The sequence below is a fragment of the Chelonoidis abingdonii genome, chromosome 10 (genome assembly GCF_003597395.2).
Source record: "Chelonoidis abingdonii isolate Lonesome George chromosome 10, CheloAbing_2.0, whole genome shotgun sequence".
In the NCBI taxonomy this organism is placed as follows: domain Eukaryota; kingdom Metazoa; phylum Chordata; order Testudines; family Testudinidae; genus Chelonoidis; species Chelonoidis abingdonii.
The window spans coordinates 32,694,552-32,711,835 of NC_133778.1; positions in this window are offsets into that span (position 1 = coordinate 32,694,552).

Sequence of the window (17,284 nt, forward strand, 5' to 3'; positions counted from 1 at the left end):
AGGCGCCATACCGGCACCACTCCAGGGGGCGACCTGCCGGCCCACCGAGTGTTGCTAGGGTAAAAGTTTCTCCGACGAACATGCATGCGGCGCGCGCACACCTAACTGGAATGGATATGAGCAAGCACTCGAAGAAGAATACAAAGTTCTGTTTCACCGGGACCCTTCTTTTTATGTATGGGCAATAATTAACACGGCTCATCCATATCTAATGTTTCAAATAGCTTGTTCCTTTACTCCACTATCTAATGACCCAGCCAGGGGCACTCAAATGTAACTGTTTACTCCTGATACTGCTCAGTAATTTATTTTTCATTTTAGAAAGGGTTCCCATTTTTCTTCTGCTTTAAAGGTTGTGGCAGAGCTCCGACCTTGTCCCTGTGGGTCCCGCATTTCCAGCCTGTTTATGCTAGTTCAGGGGTTCACTGCAATCCTCCACGTAGCCCTTCTCTCACTAGGGCCAGGGTACAATCTACTGAGCCATTTTCATCATAAGCCAGCAAGGAGGTTGGTGAGAAAAGTCCCACAGTCTCTGTTGTCCCTACAGGCTTATTCAAGAACAGTTGAGTCTCTTGTCCTGACAGGGGCCTGTCTTCCCTTCCCAGGAGGTGTTTCTGTAGTGGCGGGTTGGGGGGAACCTGGGCCTGCCCTCTACTCCGGGTTCCAGCCCAGGGGCCCTAATGGTAGGAGCTGTTGGCAGCCAACCTTTCACTGCCAGAGTTGCTACATTTCCCTGTGCCACTTCCCCACAGCTCCCCCGCTTCTCTCTCTCAGCACTTTCTTCACCCTTTCCAGTGGTTTCAGGAAGTCTTCATTACCCAGCCTTCCAGCCGCACTTCCTCTCCTCTGGCTATCCTCGGCCTGACTGGAGTGAGCCCTTTTATAGCATCAGAGGGGCCTAAATTAGAGTCAAATGCTTAACAGCCTCACTTGACTCTTTGCGGGTTAACTGGAGTCATGTGTCCACCCTAGCTTGGTGCAGCCCCTGCTCTGGTCAGTCAGGAAACAGAAGATTGCTTATCCAGAGGCCAGTATATCTGCCATCTACTACTCTGCTGTACCCAACTGGCCTACGTCTACCCAAGACACACTCTAAATAGATGGAGTTCCCACTCTGTTTACAATAGAACAGACACACCATATGTAATCCAAATTCAAACCTATCCCCTTTCCTGGTGACACAGATTATAAAAATCAAACATAAAACTAAACTTGGCTTCTCCTAGACTTTCTCCTGTAGCACTTCCTCTATCCAAAGCTCTATTCCCTCTGTTAAGAAAAGCATCTAACCCCTCTTGTATCTTGGTTGAAATTAACAAGATCACCTGCTAGTATACCTCAGCAATAATTATGCTGCATCCATATGTAGCATATAAGCACCTAATATCAGGATGACTCAGACTCTAGGGCTCTTCCTATGCAAGATTCTAGCATCTACCACTCTGTTACCCACACGTCACATTTTCTCTTGAGATGCAGTCTATTCATATACACTCTCTTGGAGATCTGGGGCTAGATTCACAAAGGAATTTAGGTGTGGTGATGCTCAGCACCTCCACATCGAACTTTTAAGCACCTAGAAAAAAAATCTGGAATTCACAAAGCTTGAATTAGACATTTCGGCTCTCTGTACAGCGACTGGGGGAGAAAGATGACTGAGAATGGGATTCACAAGAAACAGCTCCCTGCCTAAGCTAGCCAATAAGAGATGCTGAGGAGAGAGGTGACTCCTAAGCCCCACCTCTCTCAGGGAGTTCAGTGCGTAAATACTGGCTAGCGGAAATCCCTCTGCTTGAGATTCTCATTTGCAAACCCACTTGGAGTTAGGCATATATGCCATTTTTGCAAGAAGTGGTGGCAAGTTTTAGCCCAATAGTTGGGATGTGGAAGCCTCTAGTTCAAGTCCCTCCATCTGAAGGGGAGAAGGGATTCAAAGAGGATTGGCCACTTTTCAGGTGCATGCACTAACCACTGGGCTATGGGGACTTCATCCATCTCTCCTTTTGAAGCTGTTCCATTGTGGATAAATAAAGAAAGTCACTGGGCCAAAGAGAGAGGACGCATGTGTAAGAAAGAGCATGTAAGCAGGAGAATGACTGAATAGAAAGGTACTTAGAGCACTCACCCAGGATGTGGGAGACCCAGAATACTGTGCTCCAGCAATTCTTCCTGTCATGTAGTGCATGTGCTCAGAGGCAGAGCATAGTTGCCTGGAGAACTTTTTACTGAAAAAACTTAAGTCTTGAGTCCATTTGGGTACCTGCAGGATTTGGTGGTAGGTGAGCCAAGGTTTTGTCAATGCCCATGGGGCCTGATTCTGGGATTTAAGCACCAAAAGTGGCAGTTAGATGTCCAAGTCTCTTTGTGACTCTACCCCTCAGTCTGTAAGAATGCACATAGGCCAGAGTCTTCGCATCAAATATAATAAAATGTTGAGCTTTGTTCTGGGCATGTCTGCCAGGAGAGCAAGTCAGAGAAGCAAGGAGTTGTTCCCACTAGGGCTCCCGAGAAGGTTCAGGGGGCCTGGGACATGGCCGGGTCTTTGGCGGCAGTTCAGTGGCAGGTCCCTCTCACAGGGAAGGACCTGCCGCTGAATTGCTGCCGAAGAATGAAGCGGTGGCGGTAGAGCAGCCTAAGTGCCGCCAATCGCGGCTTTTTTTTTTCTCTGCCGCTTGCGGCACTTGTGCTCACTGGGCGGCATGCCAAGGCTTCAGCAGCACTTCAGCAGTGGGTCCTTCACTCACTCCGAGTCTTCGGCTGCACTGAAGGACCCACCACCAAAGACCTGGAGCGAGTGAAAGGCCCGCCACCGAAGTGCTGCCGAAAACCCGGAGCAGCTCACAGGGCCCCTGCGAGGTCTGGGGCCCCACAAGCCACCGATCCCCAACATATTCCCTCCATGGGGATTAGCATGGGAGGATCTGCAAAGGAGGGGATCTTTCAGACCCACTTCTGCCTGGACCACACCTTAGAAGCTGGTGCACACAGAGCTACTGGAGAGCAGAGCTACGTGTCCCATAGGGAGCATACACCCCTGTGTCTCTTCCCTGCACCAATACACTTCCAGGGAGATTTCTACATCCACAGAAGAGAAGGCAGAATTTCCTCCTTAAAGTGCACAATGACATGCAAAAATGATTCCAAAAGGAAATAAAATTACTTTGAGAAGCACAACCAAAGTGCCTGAAAGGAAGGGATTTCTGCTGCCTAACTGCATGTCTAATTTAATGTCCCCCTGTGACCCTAAAAGCTAATAACATCTTGATTATTAATATTATTGTGTGGCATACATATGGAGGACAAATTCAACATTACAAACATATTGGAAATTATTTTATCAAAGTGTGTCTGCCAGTCAGGGTTAAAGTTACCCCACAAAGGAATGATGGTTCTGCCACCTGGAAGGTATTTCCAAGGTACATTAAGAAACAATGGGAATGCAATTTACATAGAAGGTAAACAGGACCCATTCAAAGCCAACAGCGGAGGGAAATGTAAAAGCAAGCAGAGAATCTGATGGCACCCTTATGCTAACAGACACTTTCTGGACGCATGAGCTGTCGGGTGGGTGAATACCCCACTTCGTTCAGATGCATGTAGTGGAATTTCCAGGGAAGGCTATATATATGGCTACCAAGCAAGCTAGAGATACCGACGGTTAGTTCAATCAGGGAGGATGAGGCCTGTTCCTGCAGATGAGGTGTGGAAAACCAAGAGGGGAACAACTGGTTCTTGATAGTTGGCAGCAGTCTCACCGTCTCAATCTGATATCATCCTGAGATGATAAGTGTCAATGTTGCAGGATGACTGACGCTCAAGCGCTCTTCTCTTTGAGGTCTCCGGTCCTGAAGTTTTTTTGCTGCAGGATGGCCACCTTTTAAGGTCTGCCATAGTGTGGGCAGGGAGGTTGAAAGTGATTCCTACAGGTTTTTGTATTATGCCATTCCTAATGTGTGATTTTGTGTCCATTTATCCCTTTTCGCTAGGAGCTGTCCAGTATTGGCGACCTGTACTTAGCAGAGGGGGCATTGCTTGGCATATGATGGCGTTTATACTTTACATTGGTGGATATGCAGCGTGAATGAACCGGTGATTGCGATTGTGGACTTGATATGGTTAGGTTTTGTGATGGCTGTCGCTGCGTGTAGATATCGTGGGCAGAGTTTAGGCTCATTCGAGATTTGTGTGCATAGGATTGGTTCATGAGCTGGAGTTCCCTCACTGGTTGTGTAGTGTGCCAGTTGATGGTTGAGAAGTACATTTTCAGGTTGGCAGCGGTTTGTTCTAGTCGGCTCATGGCGGGGATTTCGGCTTCGCCCTCAAGGCTCTGAACAGTGTGGGGATCATTTGTCCAGGATGGTTTGTAGATCCACTGATTGATGCGTTGGAGGGGTTTTAGACTGGGGTGGGGGCTGTATGTGATGGCCAGTGGAGTCCTATTGGTTTCTTTCTTGGGTTTGTCTTGCAGTAGGAGGCTTCTGGGTACACGTCTGGCTCTGTTGATCTGTTTCCTTATTTCCTCGTGCGGGTATTATAGTTTTGAGAATGCTTGGTGGAGATTTTGTAGGTGTTGGTCTCTGTCTGAGGGGTTAGGAAATAACCACTCAGCATCACAGCAGGAGGAGGATATTGCAGTAAACAAATCAATTTCCCCCAGTGTGGGAAGAAACCAGCATGGAACTTCCCACCAGACTCCATGTTGCCTTCCTCACAGCTTGAAACAACTTTACTTTGGAGATTAATTTTCAAAAGTTTATTGGACTATAAAAGGGGCAAAGAACCCCAAGTTACTTTCACCTAAGATGACAAAGAAACCGAGAACTTTGTGGGAGATCCTGACCAGAGGGGTTGATCAGCCATCTTGCTGAAAGATAGTATGATAAGAACATTACCTTGAACCAAGGCTGTAGTCAAAAAACAAACCTTAATATATCTCTACCTCAATAAAACGCCACCCAATATAACACAAATTTGGATATAAAGCGGTAAAGCAGTGCTCGGGGCGGGGGGGCGGGACTGTGCACTCCGGTGGATCAAAGCCAGTTCAGTATAACATGGTTTCACCTATAATGCAATAAGAATTTTTGGCTCCCAAGGACAGCGTTATATTGAGGTAGAGGTGTATCTCTCTGACTGGTCCAGAAGAGGACTGGACATTGCAAAGCATATGGTGTGGGGAAAATGCAGGGTCTTGGGGATGTTGGAGCCATCTTGCCAGGTGTGACCAAAGTTGGTGGGGGCCAGAGTATGACACTAATATAACAACCAGGCTGCTGGAATCAGAATTGCCGAGTCAAAGCTGCTTGACACAAAGACATTCAGTGCATGCTCGTACACTGGCTGGAGTGTACAGACAAGAGAACCACAACAGCAGAGTATTTTGAAGGTTTCATGGTTAAAAGGGAGGTGGTGAAACCCCCTCACTGGTCTGGATTGCACCTCAGAGCATGAAACCCCTAAATACATGTGCAATCAGATTTTCAAACAAACAAAGGAAGGTTGTGCTCACTGATGAATTCTTCCTCGCTCATTAGCCTAAGTGCTGCCCCCATTTGGGCAACTCATTTGCACACTATAAAGAGCCTTATTCCTCAAAGCTTTAAAAAAAAGCTGCCAAGAATGCTAGTTTGTCATCATGCCTACACCTGTTAAATACTGCTGCCTCTAGCTCAGCGGTTCTCAAACTGTGGGTCAGGACTACAAAGCGGGTCACGAACCTGTTTTAACAGGGTTACCAGAGCTAGTGTTAGACTTGCAGAGATCCGGGCCAAAGCCCAATCCCCACCACCTGGGGCCAAAGCCAGAGCTTGAGGGCTTCAGCCCTGGGTGGCAGGGTTCAGGTTATAGGCCTGGGGCTGAAGACCTTCAGCTTTGGCCCCCTGCCCAGGGCAGCTGGACTCAGGGGGGCTCACGCTTCAGTCCCTGCTCCTGGGATCATGTAGTCATTTTTGTTGTCAGAAGGGGGTTGTGGTGCAATGAAGTTTGAGAACCCCTGACTTAGCTAAAGTGCAAAAACTAAACTTTTGCCTTCCTATCTTTTAGCAGAGATTAGAAAAAAAGAAAAAGATTACTCTCTTTCAAAGGATGTGAAGGAAAAATATGAGATTAGTGGATTTATATAGGCAGATTTGGCTGCCTTTTCATAGTAACTGGAACCTGGAAATGTACATAAATTGCAATTGGGACTCTCTCCAAGAATGTTCTTTAGGTGTAAGTTAGCGGATCAGAAAACTGCATTATAACTGTTTTTGTCAGATATGATTTTATATTGTTTTATACTGTTTTCTTCATTTATTTTTTATTACATTTGTTCTGTATATTAGCATTTTATCACAATTGTGTTGGGTCTCTCTAAGGTACTGATCACTTACAATAAACGTTGGACTCCGTGTTCCAGGTGTGACCGTTGAAACTACCCTGCAGGCTGGACAATTTTCTCTCTTAACTTCTTTTGATTAAAACAGTTATTTTTGTTCAACAACAACAAAGACTTGACCTGTCTTTGTGACAGACACAACAAATTGCTTTGGGCTTCATACAGTTATAGAGGGAAGAAGTTTCCCCTCTTTTCCCAGGGTGTGGCACAATTGAAGCTGTTGAAACAAGGGTCTCTACTGGTGTTAGTATAACACTATTAGATATTGCAGATATTACAGGCCCAACCCTGCAGTCCTTAATCAAGCAAAATTCCCATTGGCTTCAATGGGATTTTTGCTCAATCAACTGCTATAGAATTTAGCTCTATGTATTTTATTATGGGTGTTCATTAAGGCCCCCAGTCTACAAACACCTACATACATGCTTAATTTTAACTATAGGCCTGTTAGTTTGACGTCTGTAGTATGTAAGGTCTTGGAAAAAATTTTGAAGGAGAAAGTAGTTAAGGACACTGAGGTCAATGGTAATTGGGACAAATTACAACACGGTTTTACTAGAGGTAGATCGTGCCAAACCAAGCCCTGAATCTCCTTTCTTTCGAGAACAGGTGACGGATTAATTTAGACAAAGGGCATGCGGTAGATCCTAATTTATCTGCTTCAGTAAGGCATTCTGAACCACGGTTCCGCATGGTGGAATTGTTAGTTACACTGGAAAAATGGGGATGAATATGAAATGAAAGGTGGATAGGAATTGGTTAATAGGGGAGACTCCAACGGTCGTACTGAGGTGACTGTCAGGCGGAAGGAGGTTACTAATGGAGTTCCTCAAGATTGGTTTGGGGACTTTTTATACTGACCTTGGGCACAAAGAGTGGGATGGGCTAATAAAGTTTACGATGATTACAAAGCTGGGGGGTATTGCTAACCAACGAACGGACCCCGGATACCATACCAGAAGATCTGATGACCCTTGAACTGGAGTAATAGTAAAAGGAAATGATTTAATAGTGAAAAATGCAAGGTCATGCACTTAGGAATTAATAATAAGAGAATTTTCGATATTACATTGGGGACGGCATCAGTTGGAACAACCGAGAGGAGAAGGACCTTGGGGTATTGGTTGATCGCAGGATGACTATGAGCCGCCAATGCGATATTGCCGTTAAAAAAGCAAATGCGGATTTTAGATGCATCAGGCGAGGTACATTCCATCAAGAAATAAGAGGGTTAGTACCATTGTGTATAAGGTGCTGGTGAGAACCTCACCTGGAATACTGTGTGCAGTTTTGGTCTCCCATGTTTAAGAAAGGAGATTCAAACTGGAACAGGTTCAGAGACCGGGCTACCTAGGATGAATCCGAGGAAATGGAAAACCGTCCTTATGAAAAAGGGACTTACAAAGACTTGGCTTGTTTGCCAACCAAGAAAGAAAGACTCCCGGGGGATATGCTTGTTCCTATATAAATATATCAGGGGGGATTAACGTTAGGAGGGAGAAGAATTATTAAGCTTATACTAATGTAGATACAGACGAATGGATACAAACTGGACACTAGGAAGTTCAGGCTTGAAATTAGACGAAGGTTTCTACCATTTAGAGGAGTGAAGTTCTGAACAGGCCTTCCGAGGGGAGTAGTGGGGGCAAAAGACATATCTGGCTTTAAGACTAAGCTGATAAATGTATTGGAAGGGATTGAATGATAGATAGTGTTAAATTTTGGCCAATTGTCCTTTGGGATTATCCAGCAGAATAAGTGCTGCTCATGGTCCTGTGATTGGGATGTTTGGATGGGATGGGATCAGAGTTACTGCAGAGAATTCTTTCTTGACTGCTTGGCTGGGGAGCCTTGCCCACATGCTCAGGGTTTAGCTGATCGCCATATTTGGGGTCGGGAAGGAATTTTCCTCCAGGGCAGATTGGTTGACGTTCTGGAGGTTTTTCACCTTCACCTGCAGCGTGGGGCATGGGTCACTTGCTGGTGGATTCTCTGCTTGAGGTCTTCAAACCACAATTTGAAGACTTCAATAACTCGGACATAGGTTAGGGGTTTTTATAGAAGTGGATGGGTAGGGGTTCTGTGGCCTGCTTTGTGCAGGAGGTCAGACTAGATGATCATGTTGGTCCCTTCTGACCTATGAGTCTATGCACATGGGCCCTGACTTAGCAAAATATTTATGTGCATGCCTGTCCTCACTGAAATCAATGAGATTATTAACACACATTTGCTTAACTGAGCTCCTTACTGAGTGGCTGGGTCCCCGCACTTGGCCGTTCTACCAGGAAGCCAGGGAGGAGCTACCCCTTTGGCAGGGCATCCAAGGGGTTTATACCCCAGCCCTGCCACACTCCTTCACATAACATAAGAATTTGGGGTCATCCAATGACATTAATAGGCAGTAGGTTTAAAATAAACAAAAGGAAGTACTTCTTCACACAATGCACAGTCAGCCTGTGGAACTCTTTGTCAGGGGATGTTGTGAAAGCCAAAACTATAACAGGGTTCCAAAAAGAACTATATAAGTTCCTGGAGGACAGGTCCATTAGTGGCTATTAGCAGAGGTGGGCAGGGATGCAACTAGTCTCTGTGCGCCAGAAGCTGTGTGGACAACAGGGGATGGATCACTTGATGATTGCCTGTTCTGTTCATTCCGTATGAAGCAGCTGGCAGAGGCCACTTTCAGAAGACAGGATACTGGGCTCGATGGACCATTGGGTCTGACCCAGTATGGCCATTATTATGTTCTTAAGTAGGTAGAGGGACCTGAATCATAGTGGCAAGTGGAAGGTTCCTGCCTACAGCAGCAAACTCAGCAGTTCCCCGTAATGTTTTTCCAAAAGGGAGGCAGTGTACATCTCCCACACCATTTACATCAGATGGCAGCAAGAACCCAAGGGCCCTGTGGACCAGACCATGCCCCTAAACTAGAAGCCCCCACTGCCTTGTACCAGAACTACTAGGCACATTAATAAAACCTCCAGCCTAGTGCTCAAGGAAGCATGAGGACTGTCTTCTGCCTTGTTCTTGTGTAGGTGCATGATGGGCCTGGGAAGAGGCTGCCTGTGCCTTCTTTCCCACTTCCTAGTGCATTTACACAGAACAGGATAGAATTTTGCCTTATATGTTAAAGACAGTGTTTGAGATAAACCATAAATATGTTTTTGAATACACACTCCAGAAGGAATAGAAAGACTCAGATCCTTCTTAAAGGTCATTCTTTCTTGCTTTGGCTCTCTCCCTCTGAGCACAGGTTTTGTCTGTAATTAGATTGAGTTACAAACACCCTTGAATGAATTGTTGAGAGCCAGGTAATCTGAGAGTGTTTTTGTATGTCCACTGATACAAACTAAATGTTTGCAGGTATTTTACACAGATTCCTCCCTGCACTTCCCCTGGAGATAACATTCTGCCACAGTTTTCCTGTGGAATCACTTTTATGGTCAGAGTTTAAACATATCTTTACATTCCTCATCTGAAAGCATTCTAGCTAAAAAAATCTTTCAATCAAAATGACTTATTTTGCCAGCACATGTGATCTGAAAAACTTGTATTTTCAGAGTTATAGTCAGAGGTTATTAGATATAAAGGGCTACTGAGTCAGATTCTCCCCTGTGCTGAGGCAGCTTTGTGCCACACATCTACTCAAAGAGCTCTACAATGGATGTAGCCAGCCCTGGGAGATCACCCCAGTGAAGGACGGCTCGCCAGTGGTATAGAGCTAGTATAGTGGTTTTCACACCATCTGCTATCCCTATAGCTGGCATATCTGGCATGGTTGGGGCAATGGGGGCATGACTAGGTCCTGTCTGAACTCTGTGACCCCCAGTTGCCTTAATAGCCCCTTGGAGCATTGGCAACTGGTGTAATTTAGAGCAGTATCCAGACTGCTCTGACACTCAGGGACCAGACTGGCACACAGTGACCATAGGATTTGGGAATACATGAAACAAACACACACCCTTGAGTACTACAGTACGTTCCGTGGCTGCAGCCTGCATAAGGGCCACCATCAGTTTGCTTCCCTTGTTGTTTTCTCTTTTGAGGCTATAAACAAATACATAGAATTCATCTGCTCAGCACTCAGTTGCTGTTGTTCCCTTCTTCATACCCATGTGGCTCTAGGAAGTGTATTCAGTGTGTCTGGAGACTAAACTATTTCTTTTTCTTTCTGTTCTCAGATCTTTGACATAATCTGAAATCTAATAACCCTGCACACACACTGGGAGCAAGGGGTTCACAAAGCATTAAGTCAAAAACAACTTGATCTTTATCCCACATCAGAATAATTCCACTGACTTCAGTAAACTTACTCCTTACTGACACTGATGTAAGGGAGAACAGAACCAGACCTAACGTAACTTTACTGAAGTCAGTGGAATTACACTGATATAAAAGATGACTCAGATCCAGGAACAAAGAAGCTACCTGTAAAAATCATAGAATCATAGGACTTGAAGGGACCTCGAGAGATCATCTAGTCCAGTCCCCTGTACTCATGGCAGGACTAAGTATTATCTAGACCATCCCTGACAGATGTTTGTCCAACCCGCTCTTAAAAATCTCCATTGATGTAGATTCCACAGCCTTCCTAGGCAATTTATTCCAGTGCTTAACCACCCTGACAGTTAGGAATTTGCAAACCTAAACTCCTTGCTGCAGGTTAAGCACATTGCTTCCTTGTCCTATCCTCAGACATTAAGAAGAACAATTTTTCTCCCTCACCTTGTAACAACTTTTTATGTACATTGAAAACTGTTATCAATGTCCTCTCTCCAGTCTTCTCGTTTCGCAGACTAAAAAACCCAATTTTTCATCTACCCTCATAGGTCAGTTTTTCTAGACCTTAATATTTTTGCTGCTCTTCTATGGACTTCTCCAGTTTGTCCACATCTTTCTGAAATGTGGTGCCCAGAACTGAACACAAATACTCCAGCTAGGCCTAATCAGTGCAGAGTGAGCGGAAGATTTAGTTTTATCTTGCTTATAACACTCCCCTGCTAATACATCCCAAGAATAATGTTTGCTTCTTTGGGTACACAGTGTTACACTGTTGAACTCAATTTAGCTTTTGTCCACTATAACCCCCAGATCCCTTCTGTGGTAACTCCTTCTTAGGCAGCCATTTTCCCATTTATATGTGTGCAATTGATTGTTCCTTCCTAAACGGAGAACTTTGCATTTGTCCTTATTGAATTTCATCCTATTTACTTCAGACCATTTCTCCAGTTTGTCCAGATCATTTTGAATTTTAATCCTATCCTCCAAAGCACTTGCAACTCCTCCTAGCTTGGTATCGTCCCCAAACTTTATCAGTGTACTCTCTATGCCATTATCTAAATCACTGATGAAGATATTGAACAGAACCAGACCCAGAACTGATCCCTGGAGCATGACTATGACCCACTATATAATCTCTGGGAATAGTTTTCCAACCAGTTTTTCACCCACCTTATAGTAGCGCCATCCAGATTGTATTTCCCTAGTTTGTTTATGAGAAGGACATGCGAGACAGTATCAAAATCTTTACTAATGTCTAGATATACCACATCTACTGCTTCCCCCAATCCACAAGGCTTGTTACCCTGTCAAAGAAAGCTACCAGATTAGTTTGACATGATTTGTTCTTGACAAATCCATGCTGACTGTTACTTATCACCTCATTATCTTCTCGATGTTTGCAAATTGATTGCTTAATTATTTGCTCCATTATCTTTCCGGGTACAGAAGTTAAGCTGACTGGTCTGTAATTCCTCAGATTGTCCTTATTTCCCTTTTTTGTAGATGGGCATTGTATTTGCCCTTTTCCAGTCTTCTGGAATCTCTCCCGCCTTCCATGACTTTTCAAAAATAATTGCTAATGGCTCAGATCAGACGTATTTCATCAGGCTCTGGTAACTTGGACACTTCTAATTTGTCTAAGTAATTTTTAACTTGTTCTTCCCCTATTTTAGCCTCTAATCCTACCGCATTTTCACTGGCATTCACTATGTTAGATGTCCAATCTACACCAACCTTCTTGGTGAAAACAGAAATAAAGAAGTCATTAAGCACCTCTGCCATTTCTACATTTTCTGTTATTGTTTCCGCCCCTCCTCATTGAGACTCCTGAAAGATGTATAAGTATAGGATTTAAACGATTTCCATACAATTCAAATTAGTTTGGTCAATGCTTAGTTAGGTTTTTCATCTTCAGATACGATGGAAGTTCAAAACTATAGATAGAAACTAAAGAAAAAACAAATTCAGGAGAGAGTACCAAGAGTACCTATTCATGCAGTTAATCATCAGTTTGTAGAACCTCTTATCGGGTAAGACTGTTGGAGCAAAACTATTGGAATCATTCAAGAAACAATTAGATGACACTATGGGGATGATACACTACAAAGGTACTGAGCCAGAGAGAAGAAATATTTTTTAGAAAAATAAGAACTGTTTTTTAAATAAAGGCTTTTGGGGACTGGAGCATCCAGTGAGCACACTGACATTTAAATCTTATTCTATAGTTACCTGTCACTTTCATACCATATCAAAGGCCTCTATTCAAGAAAAGAGACAGCCCACATTTAGTTTCATTGACTTCAGTGGGACGTACATGCATAAGGTTAAGTACACACATATATGGTTACTGAGTTGTCTGTCACCCAAGAACTCAAAGAGGATTTGGATATTTACATAGATAGCAAGAATATCCAGTTATGAATCTAAAGCTCCATGTTTTAGGACTTCAATCAATTTCTAATCATTAGGAGTCATGAGACCTTTGCAGGTGCACATTATGCACCATACTTGTCTAATGTCATGTTGTTTTCTATGTAATTTATGGCCATAATGAGCTGATATGCTTGCGTAGGAAGTCTGTGTTGGGTACCGAAGTCTACAATATAACATTAGGGTGGGAAGACAGCACCATTTCAAATCAGATGAAAGTGACAAATAGCCATTAAGAACCCAGTCCTCCAAACACTTACGCTCATGTGTAGTTTTACCATTTGAGTTCCCAATGAATTTAATGGGACTCATCATGTGTATAAAATCATGCACATACAGATGTGTTTGAAGGATTGGAGCCTGACTCTGTAGCTATGTAGTTGATCCATATGATTTTTCTTTATAGGCGAGAATACTTAGCATTTCTTCCTATTTATCTACACTGACTGGATGATAGTTTAAGAGAATGCAAAGCAAGAACTATTTTGAAAAACAGAAGAAGTGGGGAGATTTACCCACAAAAGCTTATGCCCAAATAAATCTTAGTCTTTAAGGTGCCACTGGACTCCTTGTTTTTTTTTGAAAAGCATAAGACCAACTTTAGGAGAAAATGAAATTTGGTTCAACCACTTAAAAATTATTTTGGGCACTGATTCAAGAAAGAAAAAAAATAAAACACAAATGTGCAGTCTCATTGACTTCAGCTTTACATAACTTTACACAGAGTTTGCAGGATCAAGGCCTAAGAATTGGTTGATTTAATGCAAAATAGATCCTTCTTGATAAGATAAATTGACTTGAAAATGCATGGAAGTGACCTAGCTCGAAAAAGCACTGAAATAGATTTGTTCATTATTTAGATGTGACTTTAAAAGCATTTCTGTTGTTTGTGATACATGATTAGTCATTAGAAAAAGCAGAACCCATTCACATAAAAAACAATTTTATACACTATTTTGTAAATCTTTGGTATACTAAAGACTGTCTGAAGACATTAAATGTTGAAATAAGCAGCCAACCATTATAAACCAACAGGGAGCCAAGACTCTCATTTGCATTTGTATCAAATGCAATGGGGGGGAAATCAGTTTCTTGGTAGAGGGTTGTGCCAGTCTTCCGATTCCCACACATTGGCTCAAGCAACCATTTCCTCTGCCTTGCCAAAAGTATGCTTGAAATGGCATGGAAGAATGGATGTAAAAGCGAAATCTTAATTGTTCTGAATGCATCATCTGTAGCTCTAACTGCTGGCAACCACATCAAAGGTGTAAAGAAGCATGACCCCCAGATTGTCTCATTGATTTTCTGGCCAGGAAAGATAATGTCTCACTTTAGGGAATTCATTTTTTATTAACTGAAATCGGCAAATCTTGAAAGAGTGTTGGAAAAAAGGGGTCTTGTGCACCAAATAGCAAAGAAATAAATACAATATGGTTAGCGGTATTCCCCACTGAACTCAACTCCTGTGATGGAGGGACACAATGATTTTTAGAGCAATTAGATAATGCTGTCCATAACAGTTTGTAAAGAGCTAAAGTAGCACTGGTGAAAGTTTTGCAAATGAAAAGTTTTCTAAACAGAATATGAAAATAAAAAATGTTATTGAAAGCATTTCTGGAAATATTTCCTTTAATGAAAACCAGGTTCCAGAAAACTCAGTTTTTATTACCTTTTCAATGAAGGTTTTGATAATGGTTTGATCAAGAATATACCTAAGAAATAGGTCATGAAAAATTTTTGGGAACAAAACCATGGACTGCTCTGAGCCTTGTAATATAGAAAGAACTCTGATTTTTTTTTAAATGTCCTTTATGTTTTAATTTTTCAACCAGCTCTAAGCTACAGATGTTATCAGTTATTCTACCTGGCTTGAAATGTCTAAACATTAACAGAAAACAGCACAGAAAAATAAAGGTTGGTTGGTTTGTACCCATTACTGCTTCTCTGTGATGCATAAAGATCACTTAATAAAAAGATTCCCAAACACTGCTATCTCCATGCTTTTGCACATTAGGTATGGGGTCTTTACGTACCAGTTTTGCTGGAAAACCTTAAAGGGAAACACGTGTTGTATCTTTCACAGATTTTTCTCCCAATTATTTATTGTCTGGAGTATGAATTAAACTGATTTTTATTAACACCAACCAAGAGAGACTGAAAACCTGGTTCTGATCTCACTTACCCAGATTTACACACTAGTGCAATTCCGCTGACTTCAGTCAACTTATTCCTGATTTTAACCATTATAAGGGAGAGGATCATCCTTTTCCCCACTCAGAGGACTGGGAAAGCTGTAGCTCAAGTTTCTGCCTATTGTAAGTCACACTCCAATGCAATTCCTCACAGCATGGTCCAGTGGATAGGACAGAGTCTGGAGATCTGAATTTCATTCCTAGCTCTGCCATTTAGCAACTGTGTGACCTTGGGCAAGTCATTTCAGCTCTGCTCCACTTCCATTCTTTGTCTGTCTGGGCTCCTTAGATTATAGACTCCTTGAGGCACGACTGGCTCTTACAATGTGTTTATATACTACCTAGCTTAACAAGGCCAGTCACACACATGAATATTAATTACTAATAAATAATTAATATTTAATGATTCTAGCATTTACTTTGCTCTCCACCCAACTAAATACAAGGTACAAAGGAATTATGTAAATTTGTTCTTGTCATTAAAATATTCTAAAATCATCAAAACTCTGATCTGAATCTACATTGTACCAATATACAGAGCACCTGCTGAATTCACTAGTGAATTAGTTTAATTAGCAAGGAACACAGTTTTTATCATTAGCCCTAAAATTATTATTATTGTCCGTGTCAGTTTTAAAACAATGTGTTTCAGCATTCTGTGAAACCAAAGAAGCTGACTTTGATATGCCAAAAACTGGCCTCAATTATCTAGACTCCTGTTGATTTTTATGGTGTTGTCTGGGACTCTTCGTGTGTATAAAATTTTGCAGCTCAGCTGACCGTATAAATTAGGCAGCATAAGGAGATACAATGATGCTTCGGGGCAAACCAAGTTTAGACATTAATTTTTAGTCCAGTCTAACTGCAAGGGGATAAAAACAGTGCATGAGAATTGTCTTAACTTGTGAAAGCCATGAAATTATAGTAAACTGACTAGATGCCTTATTCAGTTCTACATGCATTAATCAGGATATGTAAGTGAATAATGACAGACACAAGGATGGATTTTAAGTGGCAGGGTGCTACTTTGTTAAAATTTAATATCAGAGAAGGGCACTATCTGCCCATCTCCTCATACCACACATCTAGGTGAATTCAGAGTCGGGTTTACAGGCATCTATCATCTAGCCCATAACTCAGGGTAGACTCTTCACTGCCTAGCCCAAGCCTGCTCTGCTGAATCCTCTCGCCTTCACCCTGTAAAGGGGACACACAGTACCAAAGAGAGATCCAGTGTTCTAGAACTTCAAGTCTCCCATTTACCATAGACCTGCGATCCACCAGCAAATCCCATGTCTTTTATTTTCTGGTCACTGGCCCTTTAAACCACACTGTATACGAGCCACAAGTTGTGATTAACTAACACTCATACAATTCTTAACATTAAATTCCTAAATCCTATCCTTTAACCTAACTGACTCCATGATGCTATGAGGAAAGCAAAAAACTGACTAGGTCCCAGCCAATTTGCCCCCAAAGGAAAAAATATCTTCCTGAGCCCACGAACAGGTGGTCCTACCCAAAACAGCCTGAAAAGATGGTTCCTATACTATATAACTATAAGGAGGGAGATTTACACAGTTACGCTAGTACAAGTGTGGACTTCACTGGAGTAACTCTGGATTAGGTAATTGAAGTCATAATCTAGCCTAGTATGATTGATTTACTTTGGAATTTTACTGGTTTGACAGAGAGTGAAATCTGACCCATAGCAGATAATAATTAATACCAAAAAAAAGACTGAATACATATACAGTATCACAGGAACTTCAGGTATGAACTTGACAGTGGCAGTTACCCCACTTCTTTACTATACACTTCAGGGGTGTCATATTTTGATCATCCTCATCTTTACAATTTAGACAATACGTAACTCTCTAAGTATCAGAGAGGTAGCCGTGTTAGTCTGAATCTGTAAAAGCAGCAGAGAATCCTGTGGCACCTTATAGACTAACAGACGTTTTGGAGCATGAGCTTTCGTGGGTGAATACCCACTTCGTCAGAC